General features: G+C 46.8%; 1 protein-coding gene across 7 annotated transcripts in view; it reads left to right on the top strand.

The window, feature by feature from the left end:
- Positions 1–27,488, top strand: part of AGPAT4 (1-acylglycerol-3-phosphate O-acyltransferase 4) — a 120,629-nt gene that overhangs the window by 53,391 nt on the left and 39,750 nt on the right. Inside the window, exon 1 of one of the 7 annotated variants that reach the window (XM_025866442.2) lies at positions 169–266. The exons of 5 other annotated variants lie outside the window; for them this stretch is intronic. The gene's annotated coding sequence lies outside the window, so the exon portion shown is untranslated. Of the gene's footprint in view, positions 1–168; positions 267–25,042; positions 25,336–27,488 lie in introns of those variants that run through there. One more of the 7 variants, XM_073894192.1, reaches the window with a different exon arrangement.

Raw genomic sequence — 27,488 nt, 5'->3', positions numbered from 1 at the left:
CCCCCTCCCTCCCACCCCCCACCACCCCAGCAACCCTCAGTTTGTTTCCTGAGATTAAGAAAGAATTCTTTATTTAAACCAACCAGCCACAAAGAGTTTCCTTTTGAGTCCATATCATTATTTTCCATTTCTGCACATTTCCCCCCCCATAGCTATGACTTTTGAAAATCTACGTGATGAACGATAGCGCCTTTTTCAACCCAGTTGCTCCCTGCAGGCATTTTTGTTGCCGGGGATCTAAGAGAATGCTAATGTGGCCCACAGAGGTAGGAACTGCTGTGCACCTTATTGGATTTTGTCTTAGATTCTGTGAGTGCTGGGAAAAAGAAAAACCAGCTCGGATCTGCGGGGTGTCGGGGCCGTCTGGCATGTGTGGGTGCGTACATTCGCAGACAGGGGGGTGTGTGTTGCATCCAGCTGTTGAACACGAAGGATGCCAAGGTTGAAAGAATAGAAGGGTCACCCAAGCTGCAGGGATGGATAAATGCACGGGAGCGGCGCTGCCGTGAGGGAAAGTCCACGTGGGAAACATCCTGAGACAGCTGTCCGCACACCGACCAGCTTACTTTTTAGAAGCACGGGGTTTTCCTTGGTAGCTGATGTTCATATAAAACAAGAAAGACTGAAATGTCAAATGGATGCTTGGTTTCCAGAAACCCTGTTTTTGAAACGGACAATTCCTGCCTTATTAGAATGGGAACTTGGCCTCACCGAGGTTTGAACAAGACTACCAGGGCTGTGGGTAGGGGGATTAAAAAGCCTGAGAAACGATGGCTGATACTGCTTTGGGTTGTCGTTCTTCAACCTCTTGTTAGAATATGTAAAGTGAAATACCTCCGGGTGTCCCTTGGCTGATTCTAAATCCATGTCTCTCGGTCTCCAGCTCCTACGCAAGCCTCAGACTGCGTTTCCCACTGCTGGTGGAGCCCCACTGTGACCACAGGCCCCGCGTGGTGCTCAGAATTCACCCCCGGCCCCCCAGCTCTCTGTCACCAGGCTTTCCTTGCTCTGCCGGTGGGCCGCCATTTTTGCTCCCAGTGACTTCCCATCTGCCTCGCCCACATCCAGCTCCCACTCCCTCTCCAGCCCCCTTAGCCTAGACTACCATTTTTTTTTTAAACCAGAGGAACAGAATTTTCTTAAATACTAATTTATTTATTTTTTATGTCGATGTTAATGGTCATCTGTCTGCACCTCCGTCTGCCCCTCACTTCACTGGACTTTGAGGTCCTTACAGGGACCTCTGTCTAGAGTTCATGTATGTGTTCCAAACACACAGAGCAGTGCTTTGCACCTAGCAGCACTAACAAATATTTGTTGCAAGAATTGATTCGTTGCATTATTCTTGTGTTATCTTCTTAGCGAATGTGTTTACCCGGCTTTACAGTATCTTCATAGCAAAGCCCAGTGCCCTGAATGACAGTTGGTACCAAAACAGCCGGGAGGCTGATCGCGTGACCCAGTAGGTTTTTGTTCTGTTCTGTTTTGTTTAGTTTTGTTTTTTTTTTTCTGTTCACTCAGATCTGTCCCAGAGTTAGGCAGGGTCTTGGTGCTCACTGGAGAGCAGATGGGCATAAGCCAGTGCACCAGGAGCAAGAGGGGCTTTTATTATCTTCAGTGACTGATTCTATTGACATTTTTAAGCAGCCAAAGACATTTTAGCAATTGTGCCTCCAGGAGATTTCTAGAATCACTAATTGATTGCTCACTCTTCTTTGCAGAAGAGAGATCAGATCAACTCAGTCTGCATAGATTTTGTGGAAACATGAGACTCTTAAATTCACGTCTGCATTGGAAAGAGTGTCTGGATAATAGCTTTATACTTTCTAAGGGACCCAGGATTTCCTTGGAATGTTTCACTGAGTAACCAGAAGGACTAACTTTCAGCCCATTTTCTCTCCGTTGTTCTGATTGGAATCTCTATTGTTCTTTGACCTTGTGGATTCTCCTCTGCTTCTGTTCCGTTGGGCCCGTCCATTGACTTTGTTATTTTGTTGCTGCTTTTTCAATTCCAAAACTTCCATTTGATTCTTCTTTGCATCTTCTATTTATTTGTTGAGACTTTCTGCTTTTCATTTACTTCAGGTGTGTTCATGATACTTTGTTGAAGGATTTTGAGGATGGCCATTTTAGAGCTCTAGTCAGAGAAGCCAAACATCTATAGCATCTCAGTGTTGACAGGTGTCAGTTGTCCATCCTCATTAAAGTTGAGACTTTCTTGGTTCTTCGTACATACCGTGATTTCTAGCTGTATCCTGGGCATTTGGGGTATTATGTTTTGAGACTCTGGATCTTATTTAGACCTGTTTTAGCAGGTTTACTCTGACACTGTGTTAGTGAGGGAAGGGTTGCCATCTTGCTACTGCCCAGCAAGGGTAAGTGCAAGGGCCTCACTGTACTTCCGCGGACGCCCTGGAGGGTGGAAGTGTGCCTTGCTGGTGCTGAGCAAAGGTGGGAGTTCAGAATTCCCACCAGACCTCCACTGACAGCACCTGGGCTAGGACAGGGAAGAGTGCCCTCTCACATGGGAGACTTAGGGGCTCATTCCCAAGGGAGGTTGGTGAAAGTCCCAGCTCCCCAGGCAGGCTTCCCAGACACCACCCAGCAGGTGGGGGCGTTGGGGAGGAAAGCTTTGTTATGGCCTGAAGGTGGTCTCCCGCCCCCTGCCCAGGTCTTTGCTGATATGAATCAGGGTGGAGCTATAGTTTTTCCATGTTTGGTTGGAGTAGGGCAGTTAATGTCTAAAAGTTTTCTCTCTTAGAGACTGCCTTTTCCCTGCTCCTTTAGCTAGAAAGAGGAGGCTTGGGTGGGGGTGGGGTGCTAGTTTCATCTGCATCCCATTAACATTTCCAGGTTGCCGACATCTACTGCACCCAGTCTGGGATATATGGAAAAAATATATATAAACACCAGGGAACTCACCGCCACGTTCTCCCTCTGATCCTGAGGTGGCCCCTGCCTTCTTCTCTCCACCTTTCAGAGTCTCTATCTAACGCCCTGAAGTTAGCTGAACGGGAAAAAGTGTGTCTAATCCATCTTGTCCCAGACCTAGAAGTCTCGAAGGACTATTTTAATGCCCTATTTTAGAAGAAACAACTTTGAAGAGGAGACCAGCAAAGAATAGAGAGTTTCATGTTGGCACGCTTGTTGTTGTTGTCATTTCAACTATTACAGTGTGGTTTTCCCCCCCCCCTCTAATCTGTTCCCCAGAATTCATTTAACTTCCTCTTACTTTGATTTTTGTGTGGTCTGCCAATAGGAAGATTCATGCTGCCTCTTTTCCCCCCTGAAAGTGCTATTGCTTCTTGCTTCAGACACTAGGTATCCATCTAGTTGATCTGCCATGTAAGTCGAATGCCTTGAGTAGAAATAAGCTGGGGTACATGCTTCAGTGCCTGACAAGATGAGTTTCAAAGCCTCTGTTCCCTCTGTCTGAGGAGTGTTGTTCTTTCTAGTTTTTGACTTTCAAGTGTCCGTTTTGGTCATTCCTGAGAGTGCCTGACTTACTGACCAAAGTTGATGCACGAAGAGAGAGAATGAAAGCTCTCACGTCAGTGTCAGGAAACAGCTGGAAGGAGACTCATGACTGCCCTTGTTCCAGGAGAAATGGGACTGCCCTTGCTTCCTCTTTCGGCTGGCTCTGCCCATTTGGCTTCACTGCCTCAGTTTCTCTGGCTGAGCCTGGAGAGCAGCTTGGCACGGGACCTGTAGGTCAATGGCACATAACAGGCCCACTGCCTGAGGTCGGGCAGCCTGGAGGGAGGCAGGTGGAAGGTATGTTTTAGGAACAGTCACACTTGTTTGACCCTGGCAAGTTGGCACTGCAGTGCTGTCCGTGCTTTCCTTATAACGGAGAGCGTCCGCAGCTAAAACTTCTCTGCACGCACCCTTCCATGAAGGACCGTCAACCTTCCTCTGCCCCCGTGTCAAACTCTTCTTGCTCAGTTGTCACTGGTGAGGTTGAGGCCAGTGCTGTCTTTGGTTTCCCCCCAGCACTTCTTGATCAGCAGGGCTGTGTAGGCACTCATACCAGGTAGACTTTTAAACTTGATAATCTTTCAAGTGTGGGGGGATCCTCCTTTTTTTTTTTTTCTCCTTTTAACTACAACTCACTTATTTCTATAGCTGATTCTGTAGTAGTCACAACATCAAAATGCAGGGGTGGGGGAAGGAATGAAAAGTCATTCGCAGCTTTACTTCACTGATGTGTTTAATTCTGGGGGAAAAAAATCCGGCTTCTTCTATCAATTACATCATATATCTATCTACTAGTCACCAGAGCACACAAATTCTTTGAATTTGAGGGAACAACTTGTTTTTTTTCTTAAAACGGCTGCTGCTGACAAAAAAGTTTTGGGTGAGATTTTGTTTGCTTTTTTAGATTTAGTTAGCATTTGTAAAATTTAGGAGAGTTAAACTTAATCATGACATAATGGGATAATGAGAACCGAGTGCTGTTCCTAGGTAATTGCCTTTGACTACAGGGTAAATATAGAAGGAAAAGGAAATTTGGGTAGGGGGTGAAGTAGTAGCTGAAGTGTTTACCTTCTAGCCTGGAGCCAGTTACAAACGTGGATGTATGAATATTAAACGGAAGGCATTCATTGTTATTAAATCCAATAAAATGATAAATAAAGGCACTGGATCAACTGAAGGGCAGTTTGAGAATGCAATAATTGAAACTTCTATCCAGACCAACTTAAAGACCATTTTCTCAAATATCAGATATGTTTAAAATATATCGTAGGGGCGCCTGGGTGGCGCAGTCGGTTAAGCTTTTGACTCCTGGTTTCTGCTCAGGCCGGGATCCTAGGGTCGTGGGATGGAGCCATGAGCGGGGCTCCGTGCTCCACATGGAGGATGATTGTCTCCTTATCCCTCGGCCCCTCCCCCCACTGGCACTCGCTCTCTCTCCCTCTCTCTCTCTAAAATAAATAAATAAAATCTTTAAATATATGTATATATTCTCTATTGATGTAGAAAGATATACAAATGTTAATAAACACACAATCCCCTTTGTGTACATTTATTAATATGAAGATTAAATGCATTCAACTCTTCTGAAGGCAACTGAGGAAAAATTTAATTTTCTAAAACACATCTTCCCAGCCCATATATTTGGAATCGAGACGGTGACGTCAACTCAAGAGTTCTAAAATTGTTTTCCAAACATTGAACCTAGAATCAAAATTAAATGGAATTATCTTTTGACTTGGAGGCCACAACCACTTTTATGAGCCCTTATTACAGCTTATTTATGTTAATGGTATGCAAGTCTTTGCACAGCAGCCGAAGGAGGCCTTGATTAAATGCTTTTGTGGTGAATTTAGAAGGTCAGAAGAAGGGCGGGATGAGCATGTAACAAAGGAACACACACTCCATGGGGGCAGGGAGCTGGGCAGCAAGCTGGGCCGGCAGATAGTGGGAACTCGAACCGCAGGACTTCGGTCCCGTGGGTCTCATGAATTCCAGCCAAAGAGAACTATACCAGCACAATTCCATGAATTCGCATCCATTCATTATTCACTTAACAAACATTTGTTGAGTGTCTATGACACGCCACGCACTATGCTGGGTGCTTTACAAGAAGGAGTAAAACACAGCGCTGTGCCCTGGGAAAGCTTTGAGTCTAACGGTCTAATCAGGGGAGAGGGAGAGAGAGCATGGACAATTGCAGTGCAAAATATGTTCCAGTTACTAAACACTGTGTAACACAGAACCCCAAAATGTAGCGGTTTGAAACAACCATTCCGTTACGCCCACTGATGCTGTGGGCCATGAAGCTACACAGCGCTTGGCAATGGTTATACTCTGGTCCAGGATGTCTGGCTCCTGGTGAGAAGCCTGCGGAGCTGGGGGCTAGAATGAGCTGGAGGGGTCTTACTGATCTAGCCGTTTACGTTGGCTGTTGGCCAGGATCTCCACCGGGGCTGTCAGTTAAGCGCTCTATCCATGTCATCTGGCCTTCCTTGGGGCATGGCAGCCTCAAGGTAGTAGGATTTCTGAGCTAGTCGTTTGGGGCTCCAAAAAAAGGTGTCCTAGCTCACAGGGCAAAAGGTGCTCTGCCTTTTATGACCTAGTCTTGAGAGTCATCCCTTACTTCCATCACATTCTATTGGTTACAGGCATGTTAGCAGCCCTCTCAGAACGGGGGGCAGGGGGAATTTGACTCTACTTCTCAATGGCGGAACGACCCTGTTCTAGAAGAGCATGGGGCATAGGAGACGTTGTTACAGCTATCTGTAGAAAATTCAGTCGGCCACAGGATAGTAATTTTTAAATACATCTTTGACAATCCTTTCTGCAAGAAGTGGGACCCAATTCCTAACTCCCCAACGTTGGCTGGTCTTAGTGACTCTCTTCTAGCAAACGGGGTGGTGAAAATGATGCTCTGTGACTTTTGAGTCATAAAAAAGTATAGCTCTGCCGCCCCCCTCTCTCCATCCCTCCCTCTCCCCCCCCCGTCAACCCCCCCATCCCCACCCCCACTCCCATTCTGGGGAAGCCAGACACCATATCCTGAGGACATGCAAGCTGCCCTGAGACAGGCCCGTGGGAAGAATTGGATCTGCAGCCGCAGTTAGCCACATTAGAGGTAGATCCTCCGGCCCCAGTCAAGACACAGCTGACATCTTGACTACAGCCTCCCAAGAGACCCCCAAGCCTGAATCGCTCAGTCTTGTCAGCCCCAAATTCCTGACCCCAGAAGCTGTCGGAGGTAATAAATGTTTCTTGTTGTTCTGGGCCATTAAGTTTGGGGTTATAGTTGTTCCAAAACAGTAGATAACCACTGCGTCTAGTACAACAAGTATATAGGAGTGCCTGTTGGTGTTCATAGGAGAGCCACCTTGTCTAGGCTTGCTGGACCAGGAAGTCTTCCTCAAGGAGAAAATGCACGTGCTGAGTCTTCAAAGGCTCAGACTGGGCCGGGCAGGCTAAGGCATAGGAACCTGGATGTACCACGTAAGAACAATGGAAAGAGGGAAAGAATTATGGGTGAATAGTGACCCAGGTCTAACTAATTATCTGTCAGATGGGGCCTTCCTTGTGGACCGCTCAGAGGCTGAGGAGAACTAATGTATTCCAAGAGCTGAGACCAGGACCTGGCCTTAGTTGGGATGCAGTGTTCAGCCACCCTTCTCCCCCAGGTCAGCTTCAGCATCGCCCTGGAGTTATTAGAAGGGCAGATCCAAGCCCTGCCCGTGCCCCAGAGCTAAGACTCTACATCAGGACACCGCCTGCAGATGGTGCAAATGGCCTGTGAATGTTTGAGAAGCCCCCTGCAGAGGACAGACGCGGGATCCCCACTCCAGAGCCCCTGGCGCCTCACAGGAAGAGCTCACGGTTGTGGGAAATGTACACAGCAGCCTGGGGAGCCAGGGACTAGTAAAAGAAACAGAAAACCATCTTGCCTGGTGGTGACAATCGACTTTCTTTCTTCTGTGTTCCATTTTTAACCTGAGGTCCTCTTTGAATTAAAATAAAACTTAAAAAGAAAAAAAAAGGAAATTAGTTCCTGTAATTTCCTCTTCTTTTGGTATTTTGACATCTCCCTTAGGACCACGGTGCTCATTAATCTAGTCCCAAGGCAAATCGTCATTTTTCCTTAATAACTTCCTAACCTTCGCCTTATCTGATTTAGGTGTCGCGTTAAGTCTGCCTTGAAAAGCCTCCAGTACCCACTTCCCTGCCAGCTGACTTTCTCCAGGAAGACCTGGAGGATCAATACTGTGGAGGAAGTTGGGTGGATCAATGGGACAAGGTTTCCTTTGTAACACAGCTTCGGGTCTGATGACTTCTTCTGCTCAGCTGTGCCCCTGGCGGGAGGCGGGGGGGGGGGGAGGGGGGAGGCCAGGCTCTGCAGGGAGCTACAGCTCTCCCATCTCTGCCCCTGGAAGGGTCGTCTTGCCTTGGGCTCACGAGTCCGCAGGCCGGATGTGCAGTTTCAGCTGAGAGCAGTCATCCGAACTGAGAGAGGGACTCGTTATTCTCCAACAAAGTGGTAGGAGGTCTCCATGTTGATGAATTTGGATGGATCAGAAAGGGTGGCCAAATGCAATGGCCTTCTCAGAGACAAGAGTCATGGGATGGCAACGCACCAAATGGTCCAGGAACAGATGGATCCTCCTTTGAATTCACACATGTCATTTGTCCCTGATTCTTCTTCTTCTTCTTCTTCTTTTTTTACTCATTTTTATGAATTCAGGATATTTAAACTACAAAGCAAGCAAACTCAAACTGTTCACCTGCTTTTTTCCACCTCTGACCCTCTACCTCTGGCCACCACCAGTCCGTTCTCTGTATTTATGAGCTTACATATTTATTTATTTTTAGATTCTACACGATATTCGTCTTTCTCTGTCTCAGTTCACTTAAGCATAATGCCCTCAGGTCCATCTGTGTTGTCGCAAATGGCAAGAGTTCATGCTTTGTTATTGGTGAGTAATATTTTACAGTATGTACGGTAAATATGTAAATTGTAAAATATTATACAATATGTGTGTATATGTATATGTATACACACATCACATCTTCTTTACCCATTCACCTTTAATGGACACTTAGGTGTTTCCCTATCTTGGCTACTGTAAATAATGCTGCATTGACCATGAGTGGACATATATCTTTTCAAGTGCTTTCATTTTCCTTGGGTAAATACCCAGAAGTGAAATTGCTAGGTCATAGGGTAAGTCTATTTTCAATTTTTTGAGGATCCTCCATACCGTTTTCCAGAGTGGCTGCGCCAATTTACATTCCCACCAACAGCGCACAAGAATTTCCTTTTCTCCACATCCTCGCCAACACTTGCTATGTCTAGTCTTTTTGAAAGTAGCCATTCTAACGCGTGTGAGGTGATATCTCATTGTGGTTTTGATGTGCATCTTCCTGATGATTAATGATGTAGAGCATCATTTCATGTACCTGTTGGCCATCTGTATGTCTTTTTTTGGAAAGTGTTTATTCAGATCTTCTGCCCATTTTTAAATCAGATTTTGTTTGTTTCTTGTGCTCTTGAGATATAGAAATTCTTTTTATATTTGGTATTAGACCCTATCAGATATGTAAATCACATATCGAAATACTTTCTCTCATTCGGTGGGTTGCCTTTCCATTTTGTTGATGGTTTCCTTTGCTGTGCAGAAGCTTTTTAGTTTGATGTAGTCCCACTTGCTTGTTTTTGCTCTTGGTTCTTTTGTTTTATTTTGTTTTGTTTTTTTGCTTTGGGCCCCAGATTCAAAAAATCATTGCCAAAACTTGTGTCAGGAAGCTTACCACCTATGTTTTCCTCTAGGATTTTTATGGTTTCAGGTCTTACTCTCAAGTGTTTAATCCATTCTGAGTAATTTTTATGTAGGGTGTAAGAAAGTGGTCCAGTTTCATTTTTTTGCATCTGGCTGCCCAGTTTTCCCAGCCCCATTTATTGAGGAGACTGCCCTTTCCCGCGTCGCATAGTCTTGGCTCCTCTGTCATAAAGTAATTGACTATGTGTGTGCGTTTAGTTCTGGGCTCTCTATGCCGTCCTGTTGGCCTATGTCTATTTTTTTGCCAATACTCTACTGTTTTAAATACTGTAGCTTTGTAATATAGTTTGAAAAAGGAAGCGTGATGCTTTGTTCTTCTTTTTCAAGATTGCTTTGGCCATTTGGGGTCTTTTGTGGTTCCACACACATTTTAGGATTGTTTGTTCTAGTTCTGTGAAAAAAATGTCATTGGGATTTTGATAGGGACTGCATTGAATCTGTAGATTGCTGGGGGGTAGAATGCACATTTTAACAATATTAATTCTTCCAATCCATGAACATGGACTAGCTTTCCATTTATTTGTGTCTTATTCAATTGCTTTCGTTAATGTCCTGTAATTTTCAATATACAGGTTTTTCATTTCCTAGGTTAAATTTATTCCTAGGTATTTTATTCTTTTTGATACAATAGTGAATTAGATTGTTTTCATAATGTCTCTTTCTAATAGTTCATTATTAGTATAAAGAAATGCCACAGACTCGTGTATTGATTTTGTAGTCTTCAAGTTTACTGAATTGATTTATTAGTTCTAACAGTTTTTTGATGGAGTGTTTAGGGTTTTCTAAACATAATATCATGTCACCTGCAAATCCTGACAATTTTACTTCTTCCATTCCAATTGGGTCCCTTTTACTTCTTGGCTAATTACTCTGCCTAGGACTTCCAATACTGCTGAATAAAAGTGGCGAGAGTGTCCTGTTCTAGATCTCAGAGGACAAGCTTTTAGCTTTTTACCATTGAGTATAATGTTAGCTGTGGGCTTGTCATACGTGGCCTTTATTATGTTGAGCTCTGTTCCTTTTATGCCCACTTTTTTGAGAGTTTTTATCATAAATTGATATTGAACTATGTCAGATGCTTTTTTGCATCTATTGAGACGATCATATGATTTTTATTCTTCATTTTGTTAATGTGGTGTATCGCGTTGATTGATTTGGAAACATTGGACCAAGCTTGCATCCCTGGAGTAAATCCCACTTGAATCATGGTGTATGATCCTTTTAATGTATTATTGAATTGGTTTGTTAAAATTTTGTTGAGAATTTTTCCATCTATATTCATCAGGGATATTGGTCTGTAATTTTTTTCTTTTCATGTGGCATTCTTGTCTGGTTTTGGTATCAGAGTATTGCTGGCCTCATAAAATGATTTTGGAAGAGTTCCCTCCTCTTGTGTTTTTAAGAAGAATTTGTCCCTGATCCTTTGTTAGGAAAGGAGGGACCTCTTGTATACTCAGTCAGCATAATAAACATGATTACTAAAGAGGACAAGAGGCACAAATGAATTCAGAGTATTCTTCAGCAATCAAAGAATGACATTATGCTGCACTGTGACATGTGCTCAAAGACGCACACCTTTTTTCTCTCCTTGTCCAGCTCCAGTGTGGTAAGACACTGGGCAGAGATGGGAGCAGAGGAAGAGAATGCAAGTCTTCTCAGATTATTAGAATTTTACTACAGTTATTTGGGGATGAAATGGCATATTATTTAAGATATGACTCTCTGAATCAGACAGCCACTCCATGATTTACTGGCCTGTAAATCCTTTACTATAGCGCTTGGTACCCAGAGCTTAATTAAAACGTTAGTAACACTTACTGAATGCCTTCTATAGAAGTAGTAAACATACCAGTGTTAACACTAGTGTTATTAGCTTTACCCCACTGTGATTTTCTCATAGAAACGACGCACAGTTCCGCAGTCTCTTTGCCAGGTTCTAGCTCTAGAGCCGAAGATTGTCCTTTTCTTTTCTCTTTATTTCTTCCTTCCCCGTCATGCCGAGATTCATCCCAACTCAAAGTTGGGTTTCCCGGAAACACTCTTCAGTACTTTTGCCTTTGCCTTCTTCTCAGTCCCCATATCACTCTGCCAGGGCTCAAGGCGGGTGGCTCTCCAAGATGTGAAGGGGCAAGCTGGTGTTCTTGAAGGCCAAGGGGCATATATCCTTCATGCAAGAATTCACAGGGTGCCGGGGAGCATAACCCCAAGCAGTTTCTCCAGTGGCGGTGATGAACGTGGCCGTCCCTCCCTGCTCGTAGCCAGCCGCTGTGTGCGGTAAGGGGCTACTGTGTTCAGTTGTGCCGATCAGTTTCCCTCAAAAAGAAATTGTGTATATGATCTCCACATCAACAAAGAACCTTCATAGCAACACCTAGCTTTAGATTAGGGTTTGATGAAAGAACTGGGCACTATAGCCAGGACACATAGCGAACACATAAACCTGCCATCCCAGCAGCCCTGGCTGGAACCAAGTCACGGTGCCTCCGTGGGGCTAGAGGCCTTCCCTTTGGCCTCCGTAGCCCTGTGCTCCGAGCAGCAGGAGAGCAGTAGGAGGGTGGGCATGCCAAGAAGATGTATGGAGGACATGCAACCAAATGCCTGCTGGAAATGTTTGCAGTCCCAGAGAAGGGGCTTGATACGTTTCTGCAAGTCTGATACATAGTCTTGTAATGTGTTATTTACTCAGAAGAGACACCAATTACTGTTTGGGTTTTTTGTTTTTTGTGGGTTTTTTTTTTTTTTTTTTTTGTAATTTCTCTACAATTACCGAACTGGAATCTCTTTAAAACCTGCATTGTTAGGCATGCCATATCCAGATGTTTTGTACTAAGCCAGTGAACCATGTTGAGAATGTAGACAATCTGTTCCAAAGGCCTATTGCACCAGGAATTTCAAAAACAACGTTTAGGACTTCAGAGCATGAATTAATGTTAGCAGTAATTCTGGTATATGTTAGTCTGAAAATCAGAATCCTGGACACTATAAGGTATCTTTCCCTTAACAGGCTATGTCATCCCGTATTCATTTGAAGATGTCTGGGAGCTCTGGGTCATTTCTCCTGTTAACACGCACATACTTTGCCAGAGGAGAGGGAGAAAGCAACAATGATCCAATGTTCTAGGCGCTGTCCCCAAGTTCTTGAGCAGACTCTGCACTGAGCATGGAGCCCAAAGCGGGGCTCGATCCCACGACCCAGAGATCATGACCAGAGCCCAAATCAAGGGTGGACGCTCAACTAACTGAGCCACCCAGGCGCCCCTTATCCATCTTTGAAGTGAAGAATAAGGAACACAGAACTTTTCCGTTAGCATATCAGTAAATACAATGGGAACGTACTCAGTTCTTTGTCATAGAAGGCAGGAAGGGAAAACTGTGAAGATACAAAATACACAATGAGTGAGGAAGAAAGAAGTAGAAACCTGAGGAAGAGTAGGGGTAAAAACAGAAGTGGAAAAGATATCCCCCCCCCCACCCAACAGAGGAAACATTAAAATGGAGCGAATAAGTCACTAGCCTGAATTTGGGTGAACTATGCGGGGTTGTTCACTTCAGCTGACAGGGAGGCCAGGACCAAATTTCAGTCAATCTCTAATGAATATTGATTGATGGTGAGCCCAGGTAAGTAATGTATTCCCAGAGCTTGAATGCCTGGAGCCACTTAACCCTCTGGCCAGTGCCCTCTGCCAGGACCTTCACCGGGAGGAAGGGCTGGGTCATCAGACTCTCCTTGCCTGCCTCCCCTCCACTCTCCACATCTTTCCAGGAGCTTCGGCAAGATGACCTCTATCAGTGAAGAGCAGCAGGGAAACTCCAGATCTGGTTTTGGAGATAAAAACAGGAGCAGTCAGGGTCGGTACCCCCCTCCAGCCACCACCCCCCCTCCCCCAACCCCGAGGCAGGAGGGAGCAGGCCTGGTGCTCTGGAAGATTCTCCAGAGGAGAGGGCAACCAGGTTTAGACCTTGAGAATTTTTACCAAGATTATATGGAATAAATCATCAAGAGATCAGGATAAACAGGTGTGCTTAACTTCATCAGGAATTACTCACGGTTTCCTGGAACATTCGTTCCTTAGCAGCCCTGTAGTGTGAGGAGACCCCTCCCTCTCTGAAGAATCTCATTAGCACATTAAGTGTGTTGTCCTGACAAAGCTGGTGGTGAAGACACTGGTATGTCTCATTGTTTTCCAAAAGACCCATCTCCCCAAACACTTGTTAATGTCACCCCCTAGTGTTACTGAATTGGGGTTCCATGGAGCAGAGTATGGGAATGTGCTTTTGGGTGTGGGTAAAGTCTGCACGCGTGGCACCAGTTGTGATTAGCTTTTCTGGAAGAGGCTTGTGACGGCCCCGCAGGCCCGCTGGTGTGCCTGGACTGCCCGGAAGGCTGAGTCCCACAGACACCCCCCACCCCAACTTTGACTGTCTGTCTCTCCCATTTGAAGAAACACAGAGTCATTTTCTCATCCCAAGCTCAACCTCTCCGTTTCCCCCGCCCCAACCTCACACTACCTTTGTAAAATCGTATCACCTTAAGTCCTTCCAGGGCTGAAACCCTCCAGTGGCTTCCCATTACATTTGTAGTAAAATCCAGAGTTCTTCCTGTGGCGTCTGAGGCTGGCCTGGCCCACGTCGCCTGACTCACTTCCTACCACTCCCATCTCATACCCTGTGCCGCAGGCTCTGTACGCTCCTGCAGGGACCTGCAAGCATCGGGCACACTCCCCCGGCGCCACTCGCCTTTTCTGTCTCCTCCGCTGGAGAGCCTTCCCTAGCTACTGACGTGGTAGGCTCTCAAGTTATTACCTCCCAGATGCCTTCCCTGGCCGCCTCCTCCTGCAATCCCACCCCCCCGCCCCTTAGCCTACCATATTCTCCCGGAACGTGCACACTGCTCTTGATCCCTCAGTGCTTCCTCCTTAGTGGACAAGCTCTTAGAGGACAGGTATTTGTTTTTCTCATTCATGGCGGTATTTCTGAGGGCCTGGAACAGGGCTGGCCACCCAGGGAGTGCTCCTCAAATGTTTGCTCAGTGACTGCATCCCGTTGGAACTCTCCCAGCTCGTCACCTTTCCAGTGTTTCCTCTCCTGGCTTCTAGGATTTAACACGTTAAGTTGAACTCTGACCCTTAACTCTGGTCTACTCCCCAACTCTGTTGCTTCAGACTTATCTGGGGACATAGGTCCTCCCCTCCAGGTCCAACTGCTCAGAGTTGGTGTCCCCCCCACAATCACCACGTGATATTTGATGTGCTTTCCCTGCTGCACTTGGCACGGACCGCTTTCTTCCATCTTTTCAAACTTTCCCTTCTCTGATTTCTCCCGATTTCCCTCCAACCTCCCAGACTCACCAGTTCCTGGATTTTTCTTAATGTTGCTTTAAATACTGGTAAAAATTCAGCACTCAGTGTCCACAGTGTAACTTACCATGTCCCTCCCTGTTGCATTTCTCCGTCTCCTTGAAAGAGAGTATTTGAAGATGGTGAACCCAATCATTCAGGAAAGAAGTCAGGACTGTCCTTCTGCTTTGTGACTGGTTTTGTTAAGGTCTGTTAAGCTATGCTAGTCCTCAAACTCTGACACCTGGAGGCACTCTTGACTATCAGGACATGCAGCAGCATATGAAGCGTGAAACCTTGCAAGAGAGGGAGGGGCGCCCAGGCCCGTGCAAGAGTGGGCGGAGCCTTAACATGACCGGCTCACTGGCTACTGCACCTGCCAAGAGAAGGGAGGTGGGTGTGACTGCGCGTGTGGAATGAGCCTGTCGGGAGTGGTAACCCTGCTTAGGTCTAAAGTTGCTATGGATGTGAAGTTTCAGATCTGAGAGATAGAGGGTGGCTTTCCTAGAATTGTTTCCTATTCCCAGCGGTAAAGACAACCGAGGCATGACATGGCTGGATGCATTAGATATCCCAGCGTTTCTTGTCTTCCTCTGGGTCTCTGACTACTTGATGCGGTTCTACCAAGTATGCTTCTGCTGCATGGACCAGGAACACACTGAGGGGACTGTGATGTTAGTACATCTACAAACCTTTTTTGGCCTTTTAAAGATGACTTGTTACTGTATGAAATCCCTGTAATTCTAGATGGCTCTAGAGGTAGGAATGACTGTGTATCCATTGCAGGACACACCACACAATGAATGTTTGTTTGAAAAGTGTTTATTCCAGTTTGCCTTCCAGTCCACTTGTTGTCCTGTAGTGCTTGTCTTCTCTGGGTAATTGCTTTTTCCCCTTTTTGGGGGGGAAGACTGCCATTGGAAAGAGCTAGAACCTTACCCTGAAAATAGTAGCCAGCTTCTTGTCCTGAGTTACTCTTCAACTTGATTTGGAGTTAAATGGTAAGTTTGCTTCAAATTCCAAATGTTTCCAGCATGGTTCAATTAAACTGTATTTTATTCTTGTGGAGAAAAGAATATATGTAATTTTGGACATAGATAATGTTGAGGTCTCCAAGAGGCCCTGATGACTAGTATCCTTCCCAGTTATTTTTCCGAACAATTTGAGAACTTAAGCAAAGACATGGAGGATGGTGGCCAGAATGTTTCCTCTGTCCCTGATGGAGCCTGTCTAGGAAGCTATAGCTTTGTAAAATCCAAATGGGCCTGCTGACCAAGCCCCAGAATTGGGCAGGCAGTGGGCCCAGGGCAGCCTCCTAAGATCAAAGAGAGCAGTCCCCGGAGAGTGTTGGAGTGCTCACCTGAAGATGGAGGGTAGACCCAAGTCGAGAATTCCTGTGCAACCTTCTTAAACTCACCAGTCATATATTACCCCACCTCTCCTGGGTCAGGTGAATAAAGGGGTGTTAGGAGGGCAGGCATTTACATAGAGAAACCAGAAGTGAAGAGAGGCTCCCATCTGAACGGCAAGAGTATCAGATCACTTACCTTGGAAAGTATTTCATTCATTCATTCCTCAAATGTTCCCTGGACTTCTACTCTGTAAGAGGCACCAAGTCTGATAACACAAAGATGAAAAAACGTTTCTTTCCTCAAATAACAGTCTTGTGAGGACTCATACATGCACGCGATGCGCGCGCGCGCGCGCGCACACACACACACACACACACACAGGAGTGGTGACCAAGTTTGGGAGTGAGGCTGATCAAGGACATGAGAACCACTCATGAAGGTTCTTTATAATATGCTAGGGAGCTCTAACTTCATCTTTTAGATTAGTGCTGCCCATTAGAAGTATATGAGAATCACATATGTAATCTTTAATTTTCTGGTAGCCACAATGAAAAATTAAAAGAAACAGGTGAAATTCATTTTAATAATATATCTTATTACCACAGTACGTTCAAATTACCATTTCAAAACGTTACCATTATAAAACACTGGACAGCACAGCTAGAGACACTGATTATTAACCCCACTTTACATTTGGAGACCTTGAGGCTTAGAAAAGTGAACCACCTTGAAGAGAACAGACCCATTTTCAATATGGCTGCTGAGGTTACTCCACCCACTCTTGTTCTGCGAGAAGAAAGATTAAACTAAAACTAAAACTTGACCTAAAACCTAAACTGAAAATTAAAACCAACCTAAAAATACTGAATAAAAACTATTTTTGAAAATCTTCTTCAAAGTGTCAAAATGCTGTCAAGGTAGCAAGGACATACCAGGCAACATCTAAGGGAAGAAAGGAGCCAGGAGAGTTCGGATCATTTTGAAGAAGGCGAGAAGGGGAGAGAAGAAAGACACATTGGAAACGCGGCATGAGTAGAGTGCATAAAAGAAGGCGGTCACTCGAAGTCCGGGAAGGAGACCAGTGTGCCACCCCATACGCTGTACAGCTCGGGTCACAACGCTGCAGGCTAGGGGGCCTCGAGGCGAAGGCACCATTTCTGCCTTCAAGATTGAAGAAAAACAGGGGCGCCTGAGTGGCTCAGTCAGTTAAGCGTCTGCCCTCGGCTCAGGTCATGATCCCGGGGTCCTGGGATCGAGCCCCGCATCGGGCTCCCTGCTCAGCAGGGGGAGTCTGCTTCTCCCTCTCCCGCTCCCCCTGCTTGTGTTCCCTCTCTCGCTGTGTCTCTTTCGGTCAAATAAATAAAATCTTTTCAAAAAAAAAAAAGATTGAAGAAAAACAAATGACCTTCCCAAAGTCATCACCTAGAAGAAGTAGAGTCAGTGATCCCACCCAGTCTGTGCTGACTCCAGAGTTTGAACTTACTGAGGGAACAGTAACCTCCTTGGGGCCTAGTTTTGTCCACATTGACTGAAACTCTCTTCTGCTACAACATCTTTACCCGCTGGGATGACGCGGATGCAATCTCTCAGCTCATGTAACCTGTATCTGTCAAAATCTTGGTTATTGATGTTTCGAACATCAATCGACAAAAGGCAAATGGCTGCAATTTAACCTTGACTGTGTTCTTACCTTAATGACTCAATCGATGTCTCCAGGACTATAACAGATGGGAAAATGTATGTATACATCTTTAATCTTGTCTGGCTCTAGTTTCACCAGCCATCAGAGCTGCTGGGAGTGGAAAATCTCTCCACTCGTACCTGAGATGTTTGGCCCCTTCTCTTTGTGCTGCTTGGCATCCTAACTTCAGTGGTCTGGGGGTTCGGCCCCCTTGATCAGAGATCTGCCCCTCTACACTTGAGTTTATATTGCGATGGTATAATTGTCCCCATTTTGTTCAGTTCCTAAGTACCACATTTTTACTGTTCTACATATTTCTTACTCTTTAATTTGCATACAGCAGAGTGGTTAAGAGTATGGGGTTTGGAGTCCACTGGGCCTAGGTTGAGTCTGGCTTTGTGACCCTGGGTGTCTACTCAAGTCCTCTATACTTTGGTGTTCTCATGTGTAAAAAGGGTCTACTGCAGCTGCCTCATTAAAGAAGGTAACATTTGTAAACATTGTCGCTATGCATAGCCCATAACGAGCACTTAATCAATATGTTATTATATCTGGAATCCAGTCATTAGCCTTTCAGGGATTCAGAAACCAAGGTAGTGATGCTGGGGAGATTTGAACACCAGAGTAGCAGTGAGTCTAACCGAATTCTGTTCATGGGAAATCTAGATTGGGAAGACTTTTTGCCTCTGAATATATTTGTCAAGAACAAAGTACAAGCCTTGACTACCATTATAGCCTCAGATTAGAGTCTATTGGATAGATAGATCAAATCATGGCCCAAGAGCCAACGCCGCTGACTCTCCTAATGATGGATTCCTTTCTGCTGGCCTTCACCCTAGAGATGGATACTTCAGGTCATGTTGATGTCGTTCCTTTTCCTTCTGGACCTACTGGGGCTTGGCAGCTGCTGATCTTCCTTTCTCGCCCTCATGATTGCAGAGTGAGATCTGAGGTGTTTGGAGGTGCAGGTGGAGTGGGATTCTTTCTACCGTCTTGGTCAACATCGTAAGGCCAGGGATCTGACAGAACCTTGGTTTGCTTTCTTCCTGGCAAAGCGTCTCAACGACTCTGTTGATGGGCCATCAAGAACTGACACCAGCTGAAAGGCAGGAGAGAACATGCCAAGGGCAGAAACATCAACGGTAGTTTATGTGTCTTCTAGAACATTCTTTTATGGAAGAAATAGAAAAGAATCAACTCACCCTGTCCTTTTTTAAATTAATAGACTTTATTAAGAGTGGTTTTAGGTTTATAGGAAAACAGAAAGCACAGTTAGTTCCTGTGTAACCCTCGCTTCTGCCACCTGCCACACACACACACACACACACACACACACACACACACACACACACACGGTTTCCGCTACTATTAGCGTCTTGCATTAGTGTGGTACACGACAATATAGACAACAGTTCCACTGCCTTGAGAATCCCCTGGGCTCCACCTGTGCCCCCCTCCCCGTCCCCGCTGCCTCTGCGCCCGGCCCTACCCAGCTACACGGCTGCGTTGCAGATACAGCCTGTCTAAAGGACATCAGTTTGCAAAGGTCACCCTGGTTCTTTTCATTCCTGTCGTTCACGGAACCTAAGATGCCCCTGATTGTGGGGCACATCCTGCCTTAGAGATCTCTAAGAAAGAAGCAGACCCGCCACAGTTACACGGAGGTGCAGCTTCCATGGTAAGAGGCACTGTGTCCAAACGTGCTACAACGAGGACAAATACGCATCCCGGGTAAAATGATAAAATGTGACCAGAGAGCCCAGGCCCGCACGGGTACAGAGCCTCCGGAGGCCGGTGTCAAGGTTGATGTTTGGCCTCTGCTGACGGGACCCTGAGTGGGTTGGGAGGGCGGGAGGTGAGGAGAGGGTGAAGGGGCTCATGGGCAGAAGGAAGCTGAGGGAGGGGGCTCTCGGCTGTGCCCACCCCCTACCCAGCCTTGGTCCCGGAAGTGCACAAACCAGAGATCCTGGGCGAGTTACTGAAATGTGAGCCTCAGTCTCTGCTTCGGTGTGGAAGATCCTAATCCTGACAGGTGACCTGGGGCTAGGTGAGGAGGTAGGCTGTGTGACGAGCCTAGCTCCCTGCCCGAGCACGGTGTGTGCTCTCCCCTCCTCCCTCCTTCCTTGACTCCCCCTCTTGCCCCCTGCTCCAGCCCTTGTGTCCTTCCGCTATCCCTCCGGTCTCCGCGCCGCCCCCCCGGGCAGCCTGGGCTGGGGTGACCGCACCTCCGCAGGATGCCCGAGCCCATGCCTCACCTTGGGCTCTGCCGGCTGCAGCGATCAGCCTCCACAGCCAGAGCTGGTGGGGACTACGCAGGGCGCTCACAGATGGCAAAGCCCCTTAGTGCTTGGCCTTGGTGTTCCCGGGGCTGTTGAGCAATTAGGGTTTAGTACCAGGTCATGGTGCCCACTGAGTGGCTTTAAAACGTGATTAGATAAAGCTCAGGCAAACCCCAGTAAAATGATTTCTCAGGGACCTTTGAAAGATTGGGATATATTTGAAGCACAAGTTTATTACGTATCAATTGCTAAGACTCTCGGAAACACATGTTCTGCATATTCATGAGGCCAGCAAGGTGAGAAGACTCTGCCATCCACTGCTAGGAATCCTGGGCAGCAAGAGGAATCTGCTCGCCCAGATCCGTGACCTTGGGGAGCCCTGTCCCTTCTGTCTTGTCATCTGTAGAATGGGGGAGTCAGGCCCATCTCCCAGATGGCTGTCAGGGTCCCACGAGGTCCACGAGAGCCCATGGGACCGCCGAGGCAGGTCAGTCCATCCAGAGCTGCCTTCCCAGAGCCTCCTCAGTGCTCGTTGCCATGCCGACGGCTGGCTTGATAAGGACTCAGACTGCCAGATTTAGCAAATAAAAATTCAGGCTGCCCAGTGAAATTTGAATTTCAGATAAACAACACAGAATTTTTTAATATGAGTACGCCCCAGATATTCCATGGCTCATATTTTACTGTGACTGTATTTTTCCTTTACTGTTGCAGGAGACATACTTACGCTGAACAACAATTTGTAGCTTATCTGAAATTCACTTTCGCTGGGCGCTTTGTGTTCTATCTGACAACCTTAACAGGGACAGAATATTACCTTGTTGAAAACACTAGTGAAATGTTTCACTTGAAATGGCTGATGTTTAGGACAGATTCCGAACTATCTGGTGGCCTCATTTATCACTTGTGAGAGAAGAATAACCAATTTATACATTTTTCTCGATAATTAAAAGTTGCTCCACTGAAGTTGGTCCTTTACTAGAAAAGGCAAAGTTAAGTACCCCGTGGCCTCCTAAGCTGAGAGGAGGAATGTCTCATGTGAAGAAAAGTTCTGTTTTTTTCTTTTAAGTTTATCTGTGTTTTTTTTTTTTTTTTGTAATCTCTACACAAAATGTGGGGCTTGAACTCACGACCCCAGGATTAAGAGTCGCATGCCCTTCCCACTGAGCCAGCCAGGTGCCCCAAAGAAAAGGTGTTTTAAAAAACAATTCCAGGATGGTTTCTCCTTCACATGGCCTTACAAATTATTTTGGGAAAAGTGTATATTTTAGCATCTTAATTTTTTTTAACCTTTTACAAATTACGATTTATGTATTTCTCGGTGGGTAATGAATCTGAGTTATGAAAATAAGCCTAATTATATTTTGATGAGGGGAAGGTGAGAGAAGATAGCAAATAGATAAAAATTACGAGCAGGTATTTATCTTAAGTAGATTCTAAAATTTGCTTTAAATGCTCTTAAAGTGATTAGTAATTTCTTAATGTTGCTTTAAAAAAAAATGTACTGGGCTAGAGGGCCCTACCGATCCTTAACTGACTTTTTTGACATAATCTGGATCTTTGTGAATTTCCTCTTACCTGAAACTCACACACTTACCCAGGTTGGTGAATGACAAATATTTGTCTGTGGTCGTGCAAGCCCTGTTCTGTGTGTTGCAGGCAGCAAAGCAACAAAACGGGCAAGGCTCACCTCCCCACGCCCCCCCCCCAAACTCCCGAGGAAATGCGTGCTCTATGGGGGGAGAAATCCCTACCAGGGAAGCCTCCGGAATGTGAGAAAGAAGAGAATCAAGCTGACCATTACCACGGCTTCCTGCAGGTTCTTTTGCGAACATTGGTCTTATTTAATGTTCAGAACAATTTTTTGAGGGACATTATATTATTCCTTTTTTACAGAGAAAACTGAAGGCCAGAGAGGTTGAGTAATATGCTGATGTTTTAAAGCTAGTAAGTGATGGAATGAGATTTCAAATCACGTCTGTCTGACTTTGATGAACTATTGGTACAGAGTCCCTAAATGGGGGGACTGGGGAAGAGAGACAAGTTACTTGTAATAGAAGGGGTTGGGGGGCATCAGGAAAAACTTCCCAGGGAGATCTCATTTGGGCTGAGACCTGGTGGACAGATAAGGTTTTGACATGCCATGGAAAGGGACTTTGGGCCTAGAGAAGAGCTTGAGCAAGAGGCCAGACCTTGGGGGTAGGTACAGAGTTCTAGGTAATTCCAGGAACTTGACTTTAGCTCAAGGTGTGTGGTAGGACGAAGTGGAAGAGCCAGGGTGCGCCAAGCAGTAGGACTCTGCTAGGGAGTCTCACTGCATCTGTGGATGATGGGGACCCAACAAACGTGTTGACAGGATTAAGCGGATGTGGGGCACAGACTGGATGAGAGGAGCCTGTGATGCTGGAGGCAGACAGACCAGAAAGAAGGTCACCAGGGCGGGGGAGGGGGCAACAGGGCACCACTGAGAATGGAAAAGAGGAAGGATAGCAGCAGACGCGGATCAAGTCGGACTGGGGACCGGGGCGATGGCAGTGGATGGCGGGGCGTACTGTCGAGGGGTGACCAGCTGACCCGTGAGTACGCCGTAAGTCAAAATTCCTGGCCACAAACAAATGGCTGTTTGTAGAGGAGCCCTAGAGATAGCAGGACGTGGGATGGACCTCTCCCTAGGCTGGTTGTACTTGGAAGACTTACACATTCCAGAATCTGATCCTCAGTGCTTTGGGCTATTACATTTGATTTGTTATGATTTTAATCAGGCTCCAATGAACTGATATTAAGCAATCTTATGATACACTTATGTCTGAAAATAAGAATGCAGCTAATAGTCTATTTGTCAGTGGAGACAGTAGGATGAAGCGAATGCTCACATTTGCTGATCAAAAATTTTTGCGCTGAAGACTGATGTGCACTGGAATTCAGATCACACTTAGGAGGCGGATGGGTACGTGTGCAATCTGGGCAAAGGGACTCAGTGGGTATGCCGTGGTAGAGGGGTATCAGCCCCGTGGGCAGGCCTGGCCCCCACGTGACCAGCGTGCCTTCTGGTTGATTCACTCTTTCTACAGCTGTGTCCATGTCTTCACATGAAGCTGGGGTCTGAGTGTTGGCCAGGAGACCATTTGTTCTCTGGAAGGCGACTTCTGCACATCTCTGCACAGCCCTTGGCATTTGTTTTTACGGTTTTACGTTGAGAATGCCATCTTATGCCTTACTTCCAGGCTCTTTGGCAGAAACTCATTGTGGAATGTGGGTTCCGCCCACATGCGGACAGTGTGGACCCAACTTCCATTCAAGGATGGAAGGAAAGGCCTCTTATCTTCAAGGAGAACATTTGGGCCCGAGGCTTAACAAGGGTATAACATCTTTGTGCCTATGGGAAGGTAAACACCTCAGAAAATGACCACAGCCTTCTTGCTTTTAAGAAAGCTTTCTTTCCATAAAGCAACTTAGCAAGTAATTCTGGGAGGACCACTCTGATGGAGACCTCAGGAGCAGGTGGTAGAAGTCTAAGCTTCCAGACACCTCTGGGAACTTAAATAGTGCATTTTGGTCATAGCTCAAGGAGGTAAAAGGGACCAGAGGTGCATGAACCTGCCATCATGAAGCAGAAGGCACAGAGACCCATTTGCGAGTCAAGGACACTTCAGAATTTGGGGTCAGAGGGATTTGATCCGGTCTTGAAGGGCACTAGGATTTGGATCAGAGAAATAGGGAGGGGTCGGTGTGTGAAGGGTTGGAGGGAGGAGTGGAGTAAGGGCCTTTTGCCCTTAGGAGTTGTCTGTCAGCCAGACCCTTCGCAAAGTGTGGCTAAATCCCCGTTTCACTTGGGTGTTCCTGACTCCCTTCTGTAAGAGAGCCTGGAAGATTTCTGCCCATCCCTCCCTGCACCTTACAGGGACCTGGCAGAGAAAGCACTGAGCAAGTACGTACTCATTCGATCAAGGTCGGAAACACGGCCCATAGTCAATCACCATCACCAAGGAGTCACCCAGCTTTTATTTACCAAGCACAGACATAGGAGCGTCACCACTGACTAGTGGTGCCATTGTCCCCGCTTTAGACATCAGGAGACTGAGACAGGGGAATGGAGCTCCCCAAAGTCACTCTGCTGAGACAGGGTGAGGCTCGGGGGCCCAGCCTCTGTGGCCTGACTCCCACGTGGCCCGGACCAGGCCTGGGAACTTGATGCGGTGACCATGTGGATAATGGAGCTGCAGAAGATTCTGAGAGCTCGTTACCAGTCCATGGAGGGAGCAAAGGGAGAGCAGAGAGGTGCAGGCTTTCACTCGGAGAACGTCACACCTTCCCTTAACTCGCTTAATAGATTGGCACTGAAGTGCAAAGTGTTTTCAAATTGTATTTTAATCTTCATCTCTCCCCGAAATTAAAAAAATGGAAATCCATTTGAGGGCTTGGTCTGCATTTTACACGTGGATATCTTCCTAAGATTTTTGTCTTTGTCTCTTTCTCCTTGTTGCCTCTAGAGAAGTGGCAGTGAATGCTTGAGGCAGGGCTAGAGTGTTTTGGGGAACGCCCTTGACCCCGGACTCATTGCTTCCTGGACGTATTTTTCTGTAGAAGAGGGAACTTGTTTCCTTTAGCTTTTATTTTTTTAAAGTTACGGAACATATAAACAAATATGAGTAGAGAGAATAGCGTAAGGATTCCCCATATCCATGGCACCTAAAGTAACTTTAACTATTTCATCTTAGTAGCAGTTGTTTTTCAAGTGAATGCCAGACATTGTATGTCATGAAATGCCACTCCGAATTAGCACAAGGTGTGTTTTATAAAGAATAAGGACACTTTAAAAACATAACCTCAATATTATCGCCACTATCAAAATTAATATTCTCTTAGTATCATGTTATACCATCGAGATTCAGATTTCCTCAGTGGTTTCCGAGCTGTCTTGTTGTTTCTGTTTTTAACATTTGGAGTGTTCAAATCAGGATTTAAATAGGGTCCTCCCACTTGTTATGTCTGTCTTCTTTGTATTACAACAGACCCCTCCCACCTTGTTTTTCCCCTTCTTGCCTCTGTCCTGTGGAAGGTCCCACATTCTGGCTGTGTTGAGTGCTCACAGGGGTGGTGTTTCACCTGTTCCTCCCTCCCTCCCTGGTAACCTGGGAGTTAGACATGAATGCTCGATAGATCCGGATTTAGTGGTTGTCCAAGAGAATACCTCACCGCAGTGCCTTTCCTCACTGTGGGCAGTGTGCCTCCTGACAGTGGGGAGTCACTTTTAGAGAACAAAATCTGGGTGCTAATGGTGTTGTTGATCCTGAGCTATCGCTGCTTCCAGACCTGGTGAAGTTCAATTTCTCATCTTGCCCAGTGCCTGGAAGGGGTTGGAACCTATATCTGGTGACTGAGTGGGTAAGTGTTTCAAGGAGAACGACAGGCAGGGTTTGGGAGAGAAGAGGTGGGGCAGGGAATGGGGACGGGGTGATCTGAGGTGTTGCGGTGCCAGGGAAGGGGGAGGCTCGAGGCTAGGGTGGGATAGCACCATTACTACTGCACTAGTCCGAGCCAAGACTGCAGGATCCCCTCACCTGACTGATGTGTCCCAACCCCAGCCCCGGTGCCCCTGCCACCTGCCCCTCCCTCCCTGCCCCAGCTGCTCAGGGCAGAAACCTTAGAATGTCTCCCTAACCTCTTCTCCCGCACCCCATCCAGCCTACCGCGGACCCTGTCTGTTCCACCTGCCAGAACCCAACTCACCCTCCACGTGCCCACACCCTCTGCCCTCTCCCTGGCTAATCACGCAGCCCACCCCCTGTCCCTGTCCCCACCGTGAACCTGCTGACGTTTTTCCCCCCGACGGCAGCCAGTCACCTCTTACCTGTGTTCCCAGTTCCAGGCACTGGAAACATCCCCGTGTACAAAGCCAGCCGCTTGTCTGGCACAGGTCATATTCAATTAGGTCACGGCGTGCTTTGCGCTAAACTGCTGTGACAGCCAGAGAGGGCTCCTCTGAACTCTCCCAAAAGATCAGCCCCTGCCCGCCGCCGCTGCCCTGCCGTCCTGAGAGCCATCTTCCAGGGTATATGTTTCTGTGCCTGCGCATTTGTGTCTCCCCTTCTGGAATCGGTTTGCTCACCATTACATCCAAGCACCTCCGACTGTGCTGGGCACCCAGTGGGCTCAGGATCTGATGACTGGATAAGCAAGGTCATTCATGTATCCAGGACTGGCAAGTCAGATGGCACCAGTACCACAGCTCAGTGATCTCTGAGCGGCTCACCTGGAAGGGAGTTTCAAGAAGCCGGATGTCAGGGCACCAGAGTGGTGCAGTGGGGTTTGGGTTCTAGACCCTTTCTTTCCCTCTCCTCCCACCTGAAGGTTTTGATTGAGGGTGGGAAGCATAGGGCTTCTCCCTGGCTTTTATACTCCTCACTCAGGAGAGTCGTATTTCTTGACGTTTGGCCTCACTGAAAGATTGGCCCAATAATTGGAAGCAGAGTCTGACTCCACTTAATATAAAGCTGATTTTCCACCCCTAACATTATTCACACCATTGTTCATACTGTAAAGTCTTGGAGCATTTTTACTGCCTGTTCTCAGTCCACCTCTAGCTCAAAATCCGTTGCCCAATTCCCCTTCCCTTCATTTGGGAGGATGTGCATATGGTGGGGAGGGGAGCAGGAGAATTCCGACCACGCCCTCCAACCCCCCCCCCCCCGCCCCCCCGCCCCGGGCCAGTTCAGCCATGTTTTCATGGCCCCCTCACCGCCACCTGCTCAAGGCTTCAGGAGAAAGTTACAATGTAGCAACATGAAAGTTACAATGTAGCAACATGACCTTTTCAGGATTTGAGCTTCAGGTCCATTCCCTCCATACCCTGCCAAGGGCAAAGCCTGCCTAGAAACAGGCACTTTGTGGGGGCCAGGAGGGGAACAGTGATGGAAGAGGTGGCTTCCCACCATGCCAGCGCCTAGCAGATCACTTTCAATCAGAGCCCTGCTGCCTGACTTCCCAAACTTTCCCTCCTCCTCCCCCACTCTGCGGAGCCTTTGTAGACATTGTTTCCTAACCTGTTCCCTGAAATTTTTTTTATTTTTATTTTTATTTTTATTTTTTAAAGATTCTTATTTATTGAGAGAGAGAGAATGGTAGAGAGCATGAGAGGGAGGAAGGTCAGAGGGAGAAGCAGACCCCATGCTGAGCAGGGAGACCGATGTGGGACTTGATCCCGGGACTCCAGGATCATGACCTGAGCCAAAGGCAGTCGCCTAACCAACTGAGCCACCCAGGCGCCCTGAAATTTTTTTTTTTAAAGATTTTATTTTTATTTATTTGACACAGGGAGAGAGACAGCGAGAGAGGGAACACAAGCAGGGGGAGCAGGAGAGGGAGAAGCAGGCTTCCCGCCGAGCAGGGAGCCCGATGTGGGGCTCGATCCCAGGACCCTGGGATCATGACCTGAGCCGAAGGCAGACGCTTAATGACTGAGCCACCCGGGCGCCCCGTCCCACGAAATGATAGCAGCACAGGTATTACTGTGTGTGTGCTTCCGGGCGTCTCGCCTC

The sequence above is a fragment of the Callorhinus ursinus genome, unplaced genomic scaffold (assembly GCF_003265705.2).
Source record: "Callorhinus ursinus isolate GAN/ISIS: 27379988/994484 unplaced genomic scaffold, GSC_fseal_2.0 scaffold6, whole genome shotgun sequence".
Taxonomy (NCBI): Eukaryota; Metazoa; Chordata; class Mammalia; order Carnivora; family Otariidae; genus Callorhinus; species Callorhinus ursinus.
This window is presented reverse-complemented; position numbering and strand designations above follow the sequence as displayed.